The following is a 15444-nucleotide window of genomic DNA, read 5'->3' as shown; positions in this document are numbered from 1 at the left end:
ACTTGAGAATACTTCCTCTGCGCATCGTAAGCCTCCTCCAAACACTCTTCCTGCGCATCACTCAACTCCCCATTGAACGAATCGATGAACTCGAAGGCTTCCGCCGTCCTCTGCCTTCCACGAGCCGTATCCGTACCGATTCTTCCCAACGCCTCTCTAGTCAACCGTACGATTTCCAACCGGTGCGACTCGCGCTTTACCTGCAACTGAAAGGTCGCATTGCGACTCAGCTGCTCGATCTGCTCCTGGTAGAACTGGAACGACGAAGACGACAACGACGATTCTCCGTAGACTACCACAGCGAAGAATACGGCCACAGTAGCAAGCGCTACCACCAGCAACTTCATGTTCCACCAAGTTCACGGTGAAACACCGAATTGCGAAACGGTCGAAGAATTTCCTGGCGATTGAGCAACTTCTTACATCTATCTAATCTCTACAATTGACCACCTTTTGGAGATTAGGCTTTTCGAGTATTTATGGGACCGTTCGTGGCCTCACATTTCTGGATAAGATAGCGTCCGCGAACCGAGTGCGACTTTAGTTGACTTCTGTCGATTGAACCGTTCGGAATGAAACCGTTGATCGTTGCCGTACTGCTGGTTGTTTTGGGAGCTTCACTCCTGGAAGCAGCCAGCTTGGAGGACTTCCGGGATAGCTTCAACAAGCTTGGGGAGGAGATAGACGAGCATGTTAAAGTTTTGAGAGCGGAAAATGGTGATGAAATCTTGGAGATGAACCGGAAGATGCTGCGGCTGTTGGGAAACTATACGAACGAATTACGTGACGTCGTCTACTACGCGAACACGAGTATTCAACTGGAAGATTGGCTGAATGATGATCCGGAAGCGCAGGAATGCTTCGATTGGGCGAAAACTTTGCTAAACTTGTATGCCACCATCTCCTGGTATGACATCGGATTTTGTTCAGTGTACGCCCATCGAGAGACTTCTATCGAAGCGCAGGATTTCTTCTACTCGCATGCCCACTACATCATGCGAGCCGGGACGGGTGGCCGTGGGATGGTTCTGGAATCCTTCGGAAGGCATACTGGCTTGGAACAGCAGTTGGAGTTCTTGACCAACGAACAGGAGTGGCTGCAGTATCTTTGGAATAACTATAAGACGGTGTTGAAGCAGGAAATCGAAGACCACGAGGCTAGGGCTGAGCATATTGCTGAGATGCTGAACACGTGTTTGCAGCAAGTGATGGTAAACTTGGATGGTCGAGTGGAGTACGTCAACACGAACATGAAAACTTGCCTGGCAAATATTGAGTCTCCCGGAACAACTACTTCTTTGTACAATCAATAAAACTCTGAGTACCTCGCACTTTTATTCATCTTCTACAGTGATCATTCTTGTTCATGTAGTATCGTAAGAATCCCATATGGAAGTCGTACTGTTCGATAGCCTCCGTTGTACAGTATTCCGTTTGCTGAACTGCGCTTGATCTGAACTGCGATAATCTCGCCAATCCCTGCTTAATGTTTCCAATCATCTGCGACCACTCGATCCTGATGCGTTCCACTTCCTTCCCGACTACTATCTCCACAGGTTCCACATCGCCACTCCTCGCCAGCTTCCTCAGTACTACCATCATCACTTCCGTACTCTTCGCCCTAACCTCCCCTATCACATTCACCATCCAAGCTCCTTCGATCCCATTTACCACCCCTTCCGCACACAGTTGAACTGCCTCCACCGCTTCCAGCGCCCGGGCCCAGAACATGTACCCGACGACCTCGATACAGTACTTATCCGTCATGTTGTACTCCTTGATGAACTCCCCCGCCTCCCGATGAATCCTCTGAATCTGCACATTCGCACCGACAAACACCGTCACCAACTCGCCCGCCAACCCCTCCAGCACGTCCTGCTGAATGCCCTGCATCTCCGTGGCCGTCGTCAGCATCGATCGCCCCAACACATTCAGCTCTTGCTGCTGTTGCTCCAGCAACGATGCACTTGCCGCTGCTGCTACGATAAACGTGACCAACTGCAGCGAAAGTTTCATCGTGGTGTGACTTCCTTATTGCCGCCACCGGCACGAGACTGCTTATATCGGAAATACGCTTCTGACTGAACAGCTGGCGCTGTTTTGCACCAGACCTGACCCCTTTTTTTAGCACCGAGTCATAAATAGCTATCGCGGATGAATTAGCGAGAGAGAGCAATGACGGCATTGAGGGATTCTTATCATCGCGCTGTTATGGCGCGATTTACCACGAGCCGTCAGACAAGGTTCAACGTCTTAGGTTGAGCTTTCTTTGACTGCATGGTCGATTCGTGAGGTGTTCGAACGATGACGTTGGACTTTCGAAGACTTCAGTACCAGATGTGATGATGATTAATGTTAACAGCCCAGTCAACTTCACAATGTTATGCGGTTATCGCAGGGTTGTCGGACATTTTAGTACAAGATCTATCGATGCGATAAGAGCACGAGTCTGATGTAAACAGGGAAATATTGCAATAACCTCTGGTGTTCAAACAGTTCACTTCTTTAGGGATAGTGCACGGAATGTGTCTGATTTAAGCAACGTATTCGTTTTTGTGGACAGTTCTGTTCAAGCTAAATTAAATTAAATTAAATTAAATTAAATACTCTTGCACATGGGTTTACTTCTGTTGGAGGATTCTATTATTCCACTAAAATAGTCCTAACAATATCTATGGAGCTGGAAAGTTTGACAATAATATGGCCTTATATTCATGAATTGCACCACCTCCAAGGACATGGCCTAACGTAGCACCTTTTCCAAGCAACCTCCCTTATCATTACATCCAGAGATCACCACAGCAGACGCTATCCCAAATTGAGCACTTCCTGATTGGTGGTCATTTTCCGATTTGTTCTAACATCGACTCTGACCACTACCTGGTGCTAGTCAAACGGCGCCCAAAACTTTCCTTCATCAACAATGTATGGTATCGACGACCACCTTGCTACACTCTAAAGCGACTGAAGCAACCGGATGTTGCCTCAGCATACGCGCAGAATCTTGTGGCCACGTTGCCAGGCGAGGGCGAGTTCGATGTGGCCCCTCTAGAGGACTGCTTGAGTACAGTAAAAGCAGCCATCAAAAGCGTAACCGTGAGCACCAACGGGTACGTGGAACGGAATGGACGGAACGAATGGTTCGACGAAGAGTGCAGGGCGATTTTGGAGGAGAAGAACACAGCGCGAGCGGTTATGCTGCAGCAAGGAACCCGGCAGGACATGGGGCCACAGACAAACAGACGTATCACTTCGAACAAATAGTGATTAAAATCATTGGATTGGTATGTGTGTAGTTTGTGAAGAAGCAACTAAAACTTGAAAGAATCAGAATTGACCTCTGCCTGTACATGTGGAAGCCTGACAAGGGAACCGTATTGATGATGATTTACGTCGATGATAACGTGGTGACTGGATCGTCGTGGAAGCTTGTGGAATCGGTGAATCGCTGCTTGGCTAATGAGACGGCGCGGAAATTATGTGTTTACTTGGTTTGCGCTTTGATCAGTTTGATGCGGTATGATCTTCTGCACGAATTTATGCTGGCCTGTTAGCTCTTACAGAAAAATAGACGTTTGAGTGGTGCCGCCGTCAAATGTTCCGTGGGGCCATCATAAATTCGTGTTCGCTCTTACAGAAAATTGAACGTTTGAGTGGTGCCGTCAAATGTTCTGTAAGGCCAGCATAAAATCATGTAGAAGACCATAAGCCAGAAGCAATACCTTCTCCAGGACATGCTGAAGCGCTTCAAGCTGGACGATTGCAAACCGATTTCGACGCCCATGGAGAATCGGCTGAAACTCCACCACGGTGAAGAGTCGAACAATGCGGCCTTATAGAGAGCTAAACACCCGATTACATACGCAGCCTGGTTACCGGCCGGACTTGGCCGATAGGCCTTTTCAGTTGACAGATCCGTGCATGCCACTGTTTACAACTGCCGAACAATAAAGGCAAACGCAGAACTGTCATTTCCATAGGAGAACTGTCAAAGGCCCCCAAAATCAGCTGATTTTAAACGTCTTCTGATTATTACCTACGCAGCCTGGCCGGACTTGGCAGCGTCCGTAAACTTTTTCAGCCAGTATCAGAGCTGCACGACGAATCTTTATTGGGCATACCTAAAGTATAAACATTACGTACGTGAAGGGATCATCGTTCCATTGGTCGTGGACCTGGTTTATCTAAGGACCCTGAATGCTGTAGCGGTAGAAGTACGCTGTGATGCATGCCCACGCCAAGAGTTAATTTATTGTATAATTATATTGCGCCTGCGCGTGATCACTCATTTTCTTGTTTGCTACCAACATCAACAGCTGACCGTCGCATACTAGGTATAGGGCACTGCACTGTTTTGATTTTGTGTGGATTTTTGACGTTTCTTGGCTCTTTTGTTTACAAAATTTCTGTAAGAGTGCAAGAGAAGGAGAGAATTTCATGCAGTGCCCAATTGTCCGTATGTATACGGCAACCGATCGTTTCACGATCGGCTCACTCCGTCTTCATCACTGCGGGATAGGGGCAGCAGAATGTAAATAGATCTAAAGAACAAGAAGCCGAAGATAAGCGTGAGCTATCCTTTAACCAGCAGCACCGGACGATGCTGCTTCTGTTCGGATTCATTCCATCCAGCGTTTATGTGTGGAAGATTCCAGAAAATGAAGATATCGGAGCAATACGCTGCTGTCAGGAAGAACGGCTTGTGAATGAAGTACCTGTCATCGGGCCACTTTGCAAGGAGTTGCAGCAAGGGATTGTGCCGATAATGCGAGTGAAAACATCATATTATGCTTCATTTCGAAGCAAACAGTCAGCAGGGATGGGAACACTCACTTGCAAAGAGTTACATTCACTTGCTATTTTCTCAGCTCAGAAGCGTCTTATCAAGAAACGATGTATGGACAACTTTTGCCTTTTGGTTTTGTCTAAAAGTTTGCCGAATAGAGTATGGATCGCACATGCATACCAAAGTCGTGACAGAGCTGTGAAAGCAACTCTCCACGAGGTGAGGGAATTTAGTGGAGAGTTGCCTTCGCCGCTCCCTCACGATTTCGGTATGCGTGTGCGACCCATACTCCATTCGGCAAACTTTTAGACAAAACCAAAAGGCAAAAGTCGTCCATACATAATTTCTTAATATGTAGGATGCTTCTGAACTGAGAAAATAGCAAGTGAATGTAACTCTTTGCAAGTGAGTGTTCCCATCCTTGACAGTCAGTGCTAAAAATCCTCCGTTCCACAGACGTCTACAAAACCCCTAAGTCAACTTCAAGGGTAAGCACAGCCAGGAACACCAACATACCAGACAACATCCATACACATTCGCAAACCCCACAACTCACCACAGACCAACAACCCACTTTCCAAAAAAAAAACTGTTTTCCTTCTGTCACAAATAAGACCTTCCTCGAGACAAGTCCTGTTATCCACCGCAATAGTTCGGAGTTGCGATGACGACGGAAGTACGAAGCTGGAAAGAGCGTTGTTGGATTAGTGCTCGCGGTATTGTTTCGTCACATCTGAGTTCTATCGACGAATGACTCTCAAGGATGACGGTGAAGGGAATCGGAGATTCTGCAAGCGTCTCCCAAAAGGCTGTCTAATACGGTCAGTCGTTTCAACGTGTAGCCGAGGCTGACAATTGCACTACCATGTGAAAGGTTCGGCATCAGCAGGTGGAATATACCAGATCGCATCGTATTAGCAGATCCAGATTAGAGTTCTACCAAATGTCGGACATCGACATGATTATCGGTGATGAGTACTGGCTCAATCTGCTGCAGGAGGAAAAAATCCGACTGAGCGAAGATAGACCAACAACGTTCCAAAACACGGTACACTTAATCCTTTTTTTACGCAATGGATGCGTCCGCGCAAAAAAAGATCGTGTTAAAAAAGTCCGCGTAATTTCGTGAAATCGCGTGAAAAAATCAAAGGGAAATCTTTCCCTTCGCAAATAACCAAAATCGCGTAAAAAATCGAGAAAATCGCGTAAAAAATCGTTCAAAATAAAAGCGCGTAAAAAAAATTTTGTTAATAAGGATTTAGTGTATATGGTTGGATCATGTCTGGCCGTATCTCCGTAGCTACTGTGTCCGTGTCTGTGACTACCACAACACTGTGTTTTACGGCGGAGCTGCAAGACTAACTCATACGCTTCTGTGACCTTGAGAGCTGTCCCCACATCAGCACGTGCTCTTCAGGACATCTTCAAGTAAACCACCGTCCGCAATTAGGGCGGCCGTTTCATGGTGACGATATTGAGGAAGCAGGGTATTATTAAGCACAGAAAGGAGGTTGACTAGCTTGGAGAGAAGATTCGCTGCAAACCCGCAGCTGACAGAGCAGTACTTCGAATTCATGGAGGAATACGAATCAATGGGTCACATGAAGTTGCACAAGTGGAGTTCGAACTATGAGGAGTTGCTCAGTGGTCTACAACCACATCTGCGAGACAAACGGGTGGTACACGAGATGGATTCTCCGCCGCCAACTGCCACTGTGAAAACTTTGGGTCTCGTCTGGTGACCATTAACCGACAACTTCCAGTTCTCTTGGGATTAGCAGGTCCTGTCGTCGTCGAAGCCAAGATAATCATCCAGAACTTGTGGAAACTGGAAGCGAATTCGAATGATCCTCTCTCGTAAAATCTTCAAACGTTCTGGTTGGAGTACCGCAGAAATATGGGTTCGCTCGAATCTATCAGCATCCCGTGATGGGTCGGTTTCGCCAAAGACTCGGTACCCAAGTAACCAAAAGTTCAGATAAAAGGGTACTTTATAAGCTAAGCAGCTTGTTCGAGGCTGCTCATTAGCCTTCTAAGCAGCTTCATTTTTAAGTAATTTTGGAACTTGAAAGTTCACATAAGCACGCTGGATAGCCTTCTAAGCTGCTTCTGACAGAACTTTGACAAAATTCATGCAGAAACAAAAATGTGTTTTTCAGAATCACAACCCCACTCTCTCTCTGTTGGTGGGGTTTGTGATTCATGTCTGGAAATTGCTTCTGATAATTATATTTTAACACATGTCGCTGCTATGTAGATTTGAACTGGATCCTCCTGTGTGATAGCCTGCCGACTTACTGCTGCGCTGCTGAAGACACTTGACAAAGTCAAGCTAACTTCACTACTGTACAAATGTGCAAAACTAGCTGCCGACAGAAAATCGATTCAAGTTAGACTTTACCTGCTGTTCACTCAATCGCAACACGCAGCGACTATCGGTTCGAATCCGATGGGCGGCAATTTTTTTTGTTGCTCAAGCCTAGTATTCATTGATTTGATGAATTCATATTTGTTTTTTTTTTTTCGTTTATGCTTAAACAGTTGTTTTCTTAAAAGAAATAAATTTAATCTTCATTGAAACACAATGCCACTGAACTGAACTTCTACAAACTTGAAAGTTCCGACAAAGTTCCAAGTAGCATCTTAAGCAGCTTTAAAGTTCCGCGAAGTTCAGATAAAGTTCCGAATGGAACTTTCTGGCTGCTTAAGAGGCTAACAATGAGCACTTGACGGAACTTGCGACCGAAGATCCAGCAAGGCTCATCGTTAGCCTCTTAAGCAGCCAGAAAGTTCCATTTGGAACTTTATCTGAACTTCGCGGAACTTGAAAGTGCATTTTGTCATGGGAAGCGGAACTTTTGGTTACTTGGGTATCCTCCGAATGGCACGGTTTTTGTGACTCATCAGACACCGCGTATGGAGCATGCTTATATCTCCGAAGTATCTCCCCGGACAGCGTCGTCCGTATCCAGCTGATGGTTTCGAATTCCAGAGTTGCACCACAGGAGAACCTCTACTAAAAGAAACGCAAGCTGTCTACACCCCGCCTCGAACTATCTTCCGCTCTAATACTCAGTCACCTGTATGAAAAAGTCTGTCAGGTCACTCAGTTGGTCATTCCGATATTTTTCTGGACCAATTCCAACATCGTTAGGTATTGGATTGCGTCAACACCGTCACGATGGCCGACTTTCGAGATCCAGCACTTGACAAAGGGGGTGTCTGGAATCATGTAGCAGATGTCGAGAATCCTGCCGATGTTCATTCACTAGCATCACTGGAAGAACGAAAGGCCGTTGCGTTATCGCTGCAATCAATTCCTCCCAGCGAAATCTTTTGCAACGATGCCAGGAACAACTGATGGCGGATTTTCCGCTGGAGAATGAATCCGGCACCACCATTCCTTAAGGACAGACTTGTTAGAATCCCAAAATGGCCGCCACAATGGCCGACTTTGGGACCTACTCACGACTTCGAGGGCACATATCTCTTCGTAACCAAAACCAACGCAACTGATCTTCTTATTTTAAGCTTATTACAAGTGAGCAAGAACAGAATAATAAAAGGTACTGTTGTTTGAAGCTTGCTTCTTGAGATTTGTGCGTTTGAACTTATGATGTACTGTTGAAGCGGGACTTTAATACGTTTGTCCTTAAGATTGAAGTGAATTACTGCGGCCCGTTTCTGGTTTCCTATCCGCAGCGTCGTAGTCTTTCCGCAAAATGCTTTGTAGCAGTCTTTGTCTGCTCCTTCGTTGAGGCGATTCACGTCGGGCTAGTCGCTAATCTCATCACGGATGCGTTTCTGGCAGCCCTAAAGCAGTTCACTGCCCGCTGTGGACGTCCGGTACTAATAATGTACGACAACACCAAGAATTTAGTTGGAGCCAAGCGGTAACTTCGACAACTGTTGAACCTGTTTGGACAGCAGCAGTTCCAGAACGCAGCAGCCTACATCGCAGCAGCTGAGACAGCATCCATTTATTACGTAACGCCGTAAAACCGGACGAAGTGGACAAGGCAACGTGACGACACTGCAGGGACAATGACCTTACTGATGGATAAAGGGCTTCCGCTGTTGAAATGGATCCTCGGCCGAGTAACGGTGGCGTTCCGACGCTTTTGGGGGGTGTTTTTTTTCCTTCTAAACCATAGGGGAATAATCTGCAAACAGACACCCTAACAGGAAGGTTAGGATAGTATGGGGCTGAGGCCGTCTTCTACTACAATAGTAGAAGCCAGGACTACTCTCTCCTCGACCCACTAAACACATTCCTATGGTCGCCAAACCCTACGTCTCTCCGGAACCACCAAGAAGGTATTGCTTCAGAGAGGGGCTAGTGCAGATGAGGGGCTAGTGCAGAGAGGGGCTAGTGTGGGGGGTGTGAACAAAGATTAGTGTCCTTCCCCTAGCAAGCGTCGATGGCAGCTAGCATCATGACGAGGTGGGCAGTGTAATGCTACCTCATCGAGGAGTGGAGCTTCGGCGGAGGCAAGTCGCCTACATCGCGAGGACCCGTATCATGCCAAGTGATTCTACACAGATAAAAATAATGACATTTACACGTCTGCACAGAAAGAAAATATGAATTTTAACCCCAGCATAAAACAACTTTTCGTTGAAAAACACTTCGTGTAAACTCTATTTCACTGCAAATTTATGCCAAAAATCATGCACATGCGGCGAATGCTTATAATCGTTCAATGTTAAGTGACAAATATTACAATTCAACTCTTCTCATCGCAATTTTACACGACTTTCGTTTACAGCGTCTGCCCGCTGTCGACGCTGATGACAGCAGCTCAGTTTGCCGTAGTCGCCATATTGTAAGCTTCTTTGTCGGTGGTAATTGTTAATCAATTTTGCGAAATCAATCAAATAAGTGCTTGAGTGAAATTATCAGTGAGATAGGTAAATGTTCCGGAAGTGTGATTAAGTGGCACCATCTAGCTGTGGATACTGGATAAGAAGCAAAAGAAAGAGATCTGCAGCACCGATTAATTGTGAATGTGACCCCGTAGGCCGTGGACAGTGTGGATGAGAAGTAAAATAATTTGTTGTGTAGTGGCCGCCAGTGAATAAAGATGTTGCAAAAGTTTCTCAAAATACTGAATTATTTTGATTTAACTGAATGAAATTCCCATTTCCGAAATCCCATTCTTCTACGGTGTTACAAATTATTCGCTCGTGTTTTCCACCTTGTTTCTCTCTGAGCGCTGACAAACTGGATGCATATTCTAATAGTCTATTTTACGAAACGACAACAGTGTTGATATTGATATTAACACTCACGGGCTTGGGCGCAACCTCCTGTCAAATTTTCGTTCATGAAATGAGCGATCAGCTGATCCGAAACGTCTCGTAAAATGGTTCATTGGAAATCGAACTGCTTGCAGTTGCGCGATAAATGAAATTTACACGAACCGAAAAACTGTTCTTGTAAAAATTAAAGCACGTGTAAATTTAAGCGAAACTAAGCATTCCCGTTATGTGCATGATTTCTAGCGGAAAGTTACAAGAATATTTTTATCTGTGTGGTAAACTTCATTTCAGTCACGTATACTTCATGCAGTGATGGTTTACATGACATATCATGTAAATTTGTTATATGTCATGTAATAACTTTGAGTCATGCTGAATTACATGACATATAATGGAAGTTTACATGACCTTCACATGATATGTCATGTAAACTTATATGATATTTCACACTCTAATTATGTGCATTATATGATATGTCATAGAATTTTACATGCTTTTTTCGATCTGTGTTCTACAGTTTGCTATGATGGATGGGAACGGATTGTTCCGATGAGTTACGAAATATTCACAGCTCGGACGGAAACTTCCGAGTGGTAGACGTGCGGACCAGCACTGGGATCGTTCGGAGAGCAATCTCGAAGATTTGCGTGATCCCGATCAGGGACAATGCAAAGTCTTCCAACAAAGGAGAATAACTCGCCTCCAACGGTGGTTCTTCGTCACCCGCGGAGGTCCAACCATTACGTCAACTTGTACACATCAACCATTACACTAAGAAAAATCCGCATCTAGTTTCCATATGCCCACACATAGAATTTTGCTATCAAGCTTTGCACTCTAAAAATAAATGCATCGCACTTAAATTCAAATTACGCATTTAGAATATAAATGCCGCTGCTCATATTTTCCATCCGATTATTAGATTTTATGTGCAACCTTGCGTGGAGAACGTTTATGTGCGCGCATATAGATTGTAATAATGGAGTGAGATGGATTTTTGCCAATAAATATGTGCGGATTTTTTTAAGTTTACGTATACTTGTATGAATGTAAACAAACTTTTGTTTACGTTGCCTTTGGAATTTACCACAACAAAGTAAACAAAAAGTGGTCAAAAATTGTAAAACATGAAAAAGTTTTATCCGTCGCATATATTTTATTTCCGATTTATCTTGGTGGTCAAAGCTAGAAATCGAAAGATAAAGAGTAGTTCTTTCAAATAAGGAAAAATAATTGTTGTTTTGTCGGGAAATCTAAGAGTTCTGGTGAGCCAAACTTAAGCCATTTGTATGGAGATTTCACATTTTTGTGCTCCGTCCCGAAAAGGGATGTAAAATCAATTCCACAAAATAACCGATGTTTTCATATCTCAGCCGATGTTCCGCCTTTACATGAATCTTGAAACCAATGACAATAACATATAGCCTAATTCAAATTGCGTTTTTTATTCTAATTGACGCTGTTTGTAAATCGTTTTGAATTTTGTAATTCATTCGTGTAATTTGTTGTATATGTTCGTTTTGAGGAAAAATATGGAGTTTCACGCCGATTTGAGTAAAGTTTTGTGAACACTCAAATCCGCTTTTCCCCATCTCTTATGTTCATTAAGATCAGCTAGGTCAGGTGAATAAATAAATAACGTCGAATTTTTGCTTTGATAAAATTCTCGATTTTCAGAATAAAGCATTCTCAAGATTGTGCAACACTTTGGCTTACGTTGACGGAAGCATAATGAGTACATATTCGACGAGAAAGGCACTATCACTACTGGGTGCATTAATCTTGGTTTCTATGAAACTTCCCAGCCTTGTTTCAAAAAGCAGTTTGGTCATGATTATCGAAAGGAACATGAACGCTACAAAGTATACCGTAGCTACGCTAACGGTAGAGCTAGGCTATACTAATTGAAAAACGATTAAAAACTTGGTATTCCTTTATTTGAAAGTCATTAGAAAACCAGAACTCAACTAGAAATGTCTATTGATTGAAAAAATACTGTAGGAATTTTTCTTTTTTTCATCTTTGGTGCTTATATTGACTTTTAAAAGAGATTTATGCACCAATGAACTGCTTTTTTTCATGCCTTTATGACATATATCATGACAAAGTTGTCCGCTTTGTGATAAAGTTTAAATGGTTTTCTTTTGCAGCAAAAAAAAAATTGGCATTGCTTCAGTTAGTCGACCGCCAACGTTTCGATCGTCATGTTTAAATTTTCTTAGATTAACTAGAAGTAACAAACCCTATAATCCAATACCAATCCAAACACAATCATTTTTTAGTTCAATTCTACCGAAATCTCAGTTTGAATATGGCGCAAATAAAATAAAAGTTTGATTTTACTGCCCACGTTAGTTGTTTAATTCAACTAACCTTAGTTTGGTTTAACTGTTTTGTTAGTTGTTTCATTTTAACAGCTCTCGATTTAAAACTGAAGTATTTGTCACAGAGAAGCAGACGTCACACTCTTATTGCTTCCCATCGATCAACTTTTTAACGATTGATTCAAATATTCAGTAGCAGGTCGATCGACCACTCGCGGCGCTGGTATAGTTTTTACTTCTGTTTGACGTTTGCTCACTATCGCCATCTAGTGGTGGCCCGACCAAACACAGTACGTTTAGTATTGGGCCATTACGTTTTCGTGACGATGTTTTTAATGAAATTTGTTCTAAGTGTTACGTCTGTTTCTCTGTGTATTTTTGTGTCAACAAACAGGTTTAGTTTGAATCTACCAAAGCTTAGTTTGAATTAAACCAAAAAACGCCGGCTTTATATTAAACGACACATTTGTTTTACTGAATGATCCATCCTTCTCTTTCTTTAGAAGAGGAAGAATACGCCATGATATAGGCATACCCCTATGGACGGAATGCGAATTCCGAAAAAAGCTACCGATCGATAGAATTTGTGATGAAAACAGAACAATACATAGGCAGTCGGGTGCCTGAAACTTTTGCCAGTCTTGGTAAGGTGGTATGAACTACCAACCAAGCCGATCTGTTTAAAAGCACAGGTCGTACGGCCGAAGTTTCACGCATTCGATGTATTCGTTCAATACATGGCCTATTTGCCTAATTTCACCTTCTAAAAAAATATTCACACTTGTTCGCTACCTAGCGAATACTATCATATCTATCATTTCATTAACCACTTTGATCTCTTCTCCCTTATACTATGAGTAGAAAAAGACTGATATAGCCACAAAATCATCAGTTGAAAAAAAATATAAATGACACTCTCAGCCATATGCAGCAGATTATGTTGCATTCCTGCAATATATCGATAGCACTCGCGTGATGTCTCCCGCTTACCCCATGGAGTTGTCGAAACGGAGCATCTCTGCCAGAATAGACAGGATTGCCGGCCACTGTAAACGAATCTCCTAACATCTCACCGATTGCCCTATGCGTCGTTCAAATTTCTGCCAGGATCTGTTTTTTTCTTCGTTTGCGGGAAGGCTCGTGGGTAGGCTGGCAGCATCTAGCCTGCTCCTTGATGGCATCTCTCTTATCCAGGCTTTCCAAATGTACATCCTTCTCACAACAGCCTGCGCAAGGCTGAATCGACACTCTCTTATGTGTGCAGACCATCTCTCGTTACCGTGTGCAACACCATCAGTGAGAAATGTATCGCCAACAGCACGCACACGCATAAGCAAAAGATGTATTGAAACAGCCGCTGCTTCGGCTGCTTGCCTGACAGGTGCATACTCGAGTCGTATCGAGCCGAGTGGGAAACGTCGTGAGTATTGTTGGCCGCATGGCGATGACAATCTTCGGCTAACCATGCCGGCTGTCGCGTAAAGGGTGTCATAGGCTGTCACGGGAGCACATGGCTTAACGCTAAAAGTTATTCACAAAATATGTGCTCAATAAATATTTTTTTACAAACATGATCTGCCTTTCACAAGATGCCCCAGGGGCGGAAAGAAGTTTTTGCCAGCGTTTGTCAAAATTGTAATCTAGCTAAAATATACCACTGATGGAGATTCAACTCTCTTTTATATTGAAAACATGGCAGTGCATTTCACATGCCAATAAAAATAATGCTATGCAAAATACTCTATTAGAACCAGACTTACATGTACATATTCTCTATTTGAAAAAATACATAATACATGAAATGCATCGAAAATTTTAAGCGTGGCACTCGACACGTTCAACAGAAGTAAAATGCTCGGGCCGAGCGCAGCGATTTTCGTCACTTCGTGTCCAGCCAACGAGAGACGGTTTGGGTGAGAGCCGAGGTTGTCATCGGCGAACGAACGCACAGCGAAAGCAGACGATGTGAGCAGTTCCCGACAGTGATGTTGTAGGTCGCATGAGTTTTATTCTGTGGGCTGTCATGAACCATGCATTCACAAGGCTGTCATGGGAATAAGAGTGTGACAGCCATCAATATGCTATCATGATGCGGTACTTTTGGGAAGCCTGCTCTTATCACACCCTTCATTGTAATATTTGCTAACAGAAGTGAAAAAACGAGTAAAACTTCGACATTAATTTCACATTCGTCAAAATAAATGGTTGAAAACTTACTTGCTAGCTCTTGCTAGTTAATATTGTCTTTGTCCACCTTTAGATACATCAGCTGAGAAAATGAGCTAATGTCTTGAATTTTTGTTGAAGATGAAAACAGTAGTCACCTGAGCACAACATTGTTGCAACTGCTTTTCAAATAAGCCAATTTTTTTTTCTTCTCGACTGAAAGTGAATCAGAGTAAAAATGGCGCGGAAGTCGAAACAAACCAATAGTTAAATTTGTTCTGGTCAGGTTTCATACTAAAATGTTTGTTGTTTTTCCTCCAAACAAAATACATAAGTGACCCGATTTTGTCAGCCCCTTTCCGGAACACATTTTTTGCTTTCCTCAAAAATCTAAACAGATATTCACATGTTTTACCCCTCCATGATCTGCCTTTCAGCAGTAGTTTGATAATCATCTTAAATAAATTGGTCAAAGTTTGACCGTCAGATAATGAGAGCAAAAAGTTCGATGCAAAATGGGGCTGACAAAATCGGGTCCGCACTGTATTAGTTAAATTAACTGCCGAATTTGTTGTACTTACTCAATATTTTACTTTGTTCATCTGAATCAAAACAAACCGTATTTTAGTAAATGCAACCCGAACTTTTAGTAGAATTTACCAAGTTTTGCGATTTAAAACAACTAATTTGGCAGTTGTTTTTTGTTACTAAATGATGGCAGAAACAACTGTTTTACCGGTTCGTTTCAAACAATAAACGTGGTTCAACAAAACTACAATCAAAACAACTAAATATTTATCCAGTTTGTAAATTAACAACCATGTTAGTTGATTCAAACTGGATAGTTTTCTCTACGTGAATTAATGCTTATTTTTGTGACTGCAAACCAAACCGAACATTACAGCA

At 43.2% G+C, this 15444-nt stretch overlaps 1 protein-coding gene across 2 annotated transcripts in view; it reads right to left on the bottom strand.

The window, feature by feature from the left end:
* Positions 1 to 15444, bottom strand: part of LOC109405416 (probable maleylacetoacetate isomerase 2) — a 31072-nt gene that overhangs the window by 14215 nt on the left and 1413 nt on the right. The window lies entirely within an intron of this gene.

This window comes from Aedes albopictus, chromosome 1 (genome assembly GCF_035046485.1).
Source record: "Aedes albopictus strain Foshan chromosome 1, AalbF5, whole genome shotgun sequence".
NCBI classification, from domain to species: domain Eukaryota; kingdom Metazoa; phylum Arthropoda; class Insecta; order Diptera; family Culicidae; genus Aedes; species Aedes albopictus.
Note: the sequence above shows the minus strand (reverse complement) of the source record. Positions and strands in the feature narration are given on the sequence as shown.